The following is a 7,174-nucleotide window of genomic DNA, read 5'->3' on the forward strand; positions in this document are numbered from 1 at the left end:
AACCCCAGCCCTATCTGTTCTCGGAAGCACCATGCACTAATTAGCCACAGGGCCTTTGCATGTGTGACACCCCTGCCTGGGGTAATCCTCCTGGAGCGCTGCTCCCTCGGGAAGCCTTCCCCAGCCACCCCATCAGGCCATGTGCCCCTGGTCCTCCTTCACTGTTCCGCACCTGTCCCCGTCACACACATCCCAGGCTCCGCTCCAGGCCCTGGAGGCCGGCAAAGGACAAAACTGATCCAGTCCTGGCAACGGTGGGGCCTCCATCCTGGTAAGGAGAAAGCAGGGACCAGACGAGTCAGTAATTATGGGGCCTGCTCAAGGACCTGTACCCCATGGGAAAGGGGAGAAAGCCGTGAGACAGGATGTCCTCGCCTGGGGTGGGCGTGGGTGCAGGAGCCAAGCCGCTTGAGACCAGCAGGGCCCTTCTGGCCCGAGAGGTGGGTGCTAAGGAGCATGTATCTGCTGTTCCAGGCTGCTTTCCCGAAGCCAACCTCCCCCCGGGACCACAAGCTCTTGTCTCCGATCTACCGCTGAATGCGATACGGACAACAGGTGCCCCGTAAATGTCAGTTGACCAGCTGAATGCAGTTGGCCTCGGTGGCTCTCTGGACGTCCCCAGATAAGGTCTGGGGTAGGAACCCCCCCGTGAAATGCTTCGGGTGGTAACCAAGTTGCTCCCGGCACAGGGGAGGACACTGGCCCTGGGAGGGGCTGGGCCCCCAGGCCTGAGGTGATAGCCGGCTGGGGCTCCAGGTTCTGGCCTGGGTCGGCACAGCACCTGCCCCGCTCTGCCCCCATCCCGTCACCCAGGCCTCCGTGGTGGACGGTCCCCGGCAAGCTCCGAGGAAAGACAGCTCAGACATCAGCACCACTGCAGGGTCTCCTGGCATTGGGGGAGTGGGTGAGCCGGCCCTTCCCCTCCCGCCTCCCCTGCTCTTGCTCTTCTGTCAATCGCCCCCACCCCTAACAAGCACAGACACGGGCATAAACGTGTGTGCAGTCACACCCATCCTCGCACCCGGAGTGACCCACGGGGAGGTGGAGACCGGGCGTGGCTGCTCCCTGAGCCAGGATCCCTGCACCCATTCTCCCGGGGGGGGCTCCAGGCGCACACAGAGACACATGCCCGGCCACGGCAGGGGCACAGCGCCCACACCCACGCCCGCGGGCACCCACCCCTCCCGGCCCAGCCGCCCGCCCGCAGCGAAAGCTGCAGACGCCGGGGCATGCGTCCTCAGCCACGTCCACCCCGGCCGGCAGGCTCAGACGGACACCCCGCACTTAGAGCTGCGGGCAGCCTGGAGTCCCGCCTGCCGGGACAGGGAGACCCACACATGTGCAGACGCACACGCCCCTGCCGTCTGCCCGGCCTGCCTCGAGCACCCTGGGGGCTGCATCCGGGCTCCGGGATGGGCCTCCAGGGTCCAGAGAAGCTGCCCCAGCGAGCCAGCCCTCCTGCAGGCTCACACGACGGAACCTGTCTCTGGGACCTGGAAACTCCGCGTGTGCGGGCTTGTGGCCCTGCACCCCAACCCTCAGACCCCAGCTCCGGCTCTAATGGGGTCCCTGTACCCCGACCTTTAGCCCCCAGCCCTGGCTCTAACGTGGGCCTTGCATCCCGACCCTTAGCCCCCAGCCTTGGCTCTAATGGGGCCCCTGTACCCCGACCTTTAGCCCCCAGCCCTGGCTCTAACATGGGCCTTGCATCCTGACACTTAGCCCCCAGCCTTGGCTCTAATGGGGCCCCTGTACCACGACGTTTAGCCCCCAGCCCTGGCTCTAACGTAGGCCCCTGTACCCCGACCCTCTGCCCCCAGCCCTGGTTCTAACGTAGGCCCCTGTACCCCAACTCTCAGCCCCCAGCCCTGGCTCTAACGTGGGCCCTGCATCCCGACTCTCAGCCCCCAGCCCTGGCTCTAACGTAGGCCCTGCATCCCGACACTTAGCCCCCAGCCTTGGCTCCAATGGGGCCCCTGTACCACGACGTTTAGCCCCCAGCCCTGGCTCTAACGTAGGCCCCTGTACCCCGACCCTCTGCCCCCAGCCCTGGTTCTAACGTAGGCCCCTGTACCCCGACTCTCAGCCCCCAGCCCTGGCTCTAACGTGGGCCTTGCATCCCGACTCTCAGCCCCCAGCCCTGGCTCTAACGTAGGCCCCTGTACCCCAACTCTCAGCCCCCAGCCCTGGCTCTAACGTGGGCCCTGCATCCCGACCCTTAGCCCCCAGCCTTGGCTCTAATGGGGCCCCTGTACCCCGACCTTTAGCCCCCAGCCCTGGCTCTAACGTGGGCCTTGCATCCCGACACTTAGCCCCCAGCCTTGGCTCTAATGGGGCCCCTGTACCACGACGTTTAGCCCCCAGCCCTGGCTCTAACGTAGGCCCCTGTACCCCGACCCTCTGCCCCCAGCCCTGGTTCTAACGTAGGCCCCTGTACCCCAACTCTCAGCCCCCAGCCCTGGCTCTAACGTGGGCCCTGCATCCCGACTCTCAGCCCCCAGCCCTGGCTCTAACGTAGGCCCTGCATCCCGACACTTAGCCCCCAGCCTTGGCTCCAATGGGGCCCCTGTACCACGACGTTTAGCCCCCAGCCCTGGCTCTAACGTAGGCCCCTGTACCCCGACTCTCAGCCCCCAGCCCTGGCTCTAACGTGGGCCCTGCATCCCGACCCTTAGCCCCCAGCCCTGGCTCTAACGTGGGCCTTGCATCCCGACTCTCAGCCCCCAGCCCTGGCTCTAATGTGGGCCCCGTACCCCGACCTTTAGCCCCCAGCCCTGGCTCTAACGTGGGCCCTGCACCCCGACTCTCAGCCCCCACCCCTGGCTCTAACGTGGGCCCTGCATCCCAACCATTAGCCCCCAGCCCTGGCTTTAATGGGGCCCCTGTACCCTGACTTTAGCCCCCAGCCCTGGCTCTAACGTGGGCCCTGCACCCCGACCCTCAGCCCCCAGCCCTGGTCGCTGACTTGGAATAGCTGCTCCCAGGCGTGAATTGCTCTCACACTAAGGGGGGCCAGGCCACCCACCAGGGCAGCCCCAGCCAGGGAGGGGCCCCTAGGGGGAGACAAGGCTGGCCTCTGACCCCCAGGGGAGCACTCTATGGTACAGTGTATGCCCCAGCGCTCCCGTGGGATGGTCCCTTGCCTGTCGGTTTTCCTGGCCCTCCCCTTCTCCTGGGGACACCCCCTCCCACAGATCCCTCGCGGGCATTACAGGCTTTCCTCCTGGGGCACCGCTGCAAGCAGGGCTCGGCCTGAGTCCCCACAGGGCCCCGTGCCAGGAGGAGGCTGGGCACCCCAGCGGCCTGGAGCGGGGCCTTTGCTACCCTCACCCCTTGCGGAGCTGAGGCCGAGCAATGTCCCCACGCACTTGAGAACCACCGGGAACCCTGAACCCAAGGGCAGTAGATGGATCTTGGGTTGATGGATCCAGGGCCCCCTGGCAGCCAGGGTGGCAGAGGCAGCAGGCCCCTCCAGGCCCAGGACCGCGTTGTTCTCTGCCCCATGATGTGGAGAAGACTGATGAGGGAGGACAAAGTCATGAGACCCTCGCCCTCCTGAGCTTTGAACTCCCAAGCCCCCGAGGCCTGCGGAAAAACCCCTCTGTGGAAGATAGAGGCCATGCCTTCTCCAAGACCCCACGGGGACCTACATGAGACAGGGGCCTTCCTGCCTGTGTGCCCTCTTCCCTTCCTGGCCCCCAGCCCCGTAGCTAGGGCCGAGACCCTGCAGAGCCACGGGAAGGGAGGGCTGACCTCGATTAAGGTGGCAAGAGTCCTCGGCCCATGTCGCCGCAGGGCAGCCAGCAGGGGATGCCGGGCCTGGGGACGGTCGGGGGTCCGGGTCAAAGCAGCAGCGTCAGACTGGAAAGGCCCATTTGCTGGGACGCAGGGTCTGACCCCTTGGCAGGGGCCCCGACACGAGAGACGGCCACAGGAAAGGAAGTGCAGAGACCACGGCGGTGCGGTCGACTCAGAGAAGTGGGCGCCCCACACGGTCTGCGCGTCAGCCCAAAAACCCCACCAGCCATGCTGTTGAGAGGCCGCCAGCGTGCCCCGGTGAGCGGGGCTCAGCAGTGGCCGTCCTCCGGAGGCTGGGGCTGGTCACGCCGGGACGGCTGCTGGTACAGAACAGGGCTCCCGGCACCTCAGGAAGAGAGCGTCCTGGAGGAGCCCAGGACAGGAGTAATACTTACCTGCCGGAGGCATGCTGACAAGAATAATGGGCAGTGTTGTGGGCTGCACTGTGTCCCCAAAATTTGTGTGTTGGAGTCCTGACCCCCAGCACCTCCAAATGGGACCTTATCTGGATCTGGGGCCTTTACAGAGGGCTGGAGGTAACACGGGATCACTGGGGTGGCCTTGACCCCGTGTGACCGGGGTCCTTACAGGAAGAGGGGATCAGGACACAGACACGCATGGAGGGACGGCCCCATGAGGACCCAGAGAGAGCACGGCCAACCACACACGAGGAGAGAGTCCTCAGGAGGACCCCGCCCTGCCCGCGCCTGCATCTCGGGCGCCGGTCTCCAGGACAGGGAGACAGTGAGCATCTGAGTTTAAGCCCTGTCTGTGGGACTGTGTTACAATGGCCCTAGCTGACTCATACAGGCAGAAAAGTTGAAATGTCACCAGGGCCTGACCCACAGGATCTAGGAGACCCATGAAGCAAGGTGCTTCCAGTGGGGAGATGGGTGGCCAGCTGCCAGGCGAGCATATAAACGAGAGATGAAGACCACGCAGCCCACGGTGGAGGTCATTCTCTCCCTTGCGAAGTCACGGTCCCTCGTCCAGTTTTCACGCCCGAGCCGGTTCTCAGACGCAGACCCTTCGACGGAAAGAGAAGCTGGGTCCCCACGAGGAAGGAGCCCACCACGCAATACCAAGTGTATACAGTGGTGTGTCCCTCGGTCCTTGTTCCAAGGCCCGGCAGCCTCTGATGCTGAGAGCCACAGCTGGGGACTGGGCAGCTTTGCGGGGCTGTTGCGTGCAGGGTCTGGGTGGACACTGATACCGGGGTCCCGAAGTGCCATCCTGCGCCCCCGTGAGAGAAGCAGCATGTGGGGATTAGGTCACAAGGCCTCCTGGCCTGGCTTCGTCTCACACGGGTGCTCCATGTCCCTGGGCCCCCGCGGGGGTCATTTCCCCAATCACTGCACGCACAACCCAACAGACTCGCTCCACAGCACCAGGCTTTCACTGCGTTCCCCGACCTGCGCGGTAAGAACAGTCCTAGCAGGAAAGAGCAAGTGTGGTCCCTGAAGCCGGCCCACAGCCAAGAGAGTAAACCAAGGACACGGACGCTTCCAAGGGCCTCATCACTCCAGCAAAAATGGAGAAAGAGAGCCACACTTTTCCTCTTACCTGAAAAGATAAACCAAAACCTGGAACTAAATGTATGAGACCAGGGTTTTCAAGGCCCTGGACCGCTGGTGACGGAGGACGGTGCTGCCCAAGAGCCGGAGAGCAGACCCAGCGCGTCCTGCAAGCCATTCACCACGAAAACCCACAGTGGATTCGGAACGGTACGGAACTTCCTCAGGTTGGTGGAGAACACGCGCAGACACATGAAGCTGAAGGGATCCTTCTCGGGGACAGGCTTGACGCTTTTCTGAGATTGGGGCCGACCCAAAGACGCCTGCCCCCACCACTCCATCCACCTCATGCTGGAAGTCCCAGCCAGTCCAGGAAGAGGAGAGCACGAAATAAAACACATACAGATTGCAAAGAAAACGATAAAGCATGTTCTAGTTGCAGAGGACGTGATTATCCGTGTAGAAATTCCTAGAGAATCAGCAACAACAAACAGCTCCTGGAACTAAAGCGAGGCGTAACAAGGCCACAGAATACGAGTCTGATGTACAAAAGTCATTGCTTTCCTGTGCACGGCTAATGAACAGTCAGAATTTGAAATTTAAAAACCAGTACCAGGGTGCTTGGCTGGCTTCATCAGTGGAGTGTGCGACTCTTGGTCTTGAGTTCAAGCCCCAAGTTGGATGTAGAGATGACTTAAAAATAAAATCTTAAAACAAAAAACTAATACCATTTACAACAGCAAATCCCAAAATGATACACTTAGGTGTAACTCTAACTATATGCAGGACCTACACACAGAACATTACAAAATACTAGTAAAAAAATACTTAAGTGGGTGCCTGGGTGGCTCGGTTGGTTGAGCGTCTGACTCTCAGCTCAGGTCATGATCTTAGGGTCATGGGATCAAGCCCCAGGTCAGGCCTTGTGCTCATCGGGGAGTGTGCTTGAGACTCTCTCCCTCTGCCCCTTTTCCCATCACATGATTTCTCCCTCTCTCTAAAAAATAAAATAAAACAAAATAATTAAGAGCTAAATAAATGGAAACATACTGTGTGTTCAGAGATGCAAACACCGAGCGTTAATGTGTCGAGTCTTCCCCTCTTCCCCCCCCGACACGTAGATTGAATACACCCCCAACCGAAACCCCAGCACACTCTTCAGTAAGTATCGACACTTTGGCGCCACCATTTCTGTGGCGAGACTGGCCAGCATGGTGCTGAAGAGCAGAGTTGGAGAACGCACCGCCGGGTTAAAGCTTCCTATGAGACCACGGTAATCAGGTCAGCATCATAGGAGGGAAAGGGCAGAACAGCGAGGCTGGAGATAAATGCACCTAGCTGTTGCAACTGGTCTCTTCCAGGGGAGGGGGCTCATGGAGGGAAACTCGCCTTCTCAACAAATGGTGCTGGAACATTTGGGTGTCCACATGCAAACAAATTAGCCTAGACACGGACCGTACACCTTAAAAATAATGAACTCCAAGCGGGTCATACACTTAACTGTAAAACGCAAGACTGTCCGCTCTCTTAAAGGGAACGTATGAGAAAATCTACGTGACCGTGGGTTTGGTGATGAGTATTTAAACACAGTCTGCTCTGCAAAAGACGCTGTCAGGAGCACGAAACGCCGAGCTACAGACTGGGAGGAAATATTCTCAAAACTCACCTCTGATAAAGGACTTGCCCCCAAATATACAGAGGACCTCTCAAGGATCAATAACAGCAGCAACATAAAAAAAAAAAAAACAATTAAAAAATAAGAAAAGGGTACAAGCCTCATTTCTCACTCTTCACCAAAGTTGTACAGATGGAAAGTAAGCGTATGAGAGGATGCTCGGGATCCCTGGTTATGGAGTAACTGG

The sequence above is a fragment of the Mirounga angustirostris genome, unplaced genomic scaffold (assembly GCF_029215605.1).
Source record: "Mirounga angustirostris isolate CCGP_5_RB_7025 unplaced genomic scaffold, mMirAng1.0.hap1 SCAF_13, whole genome shotgun sequence".
Classification (NCBI taxonomy): domain Eukaryota; kingdom Metazoa; phylum Chordata; class Mammalia; order Carnivora; family Phocidae; genus Mirounga; species Mirounga angustirostris.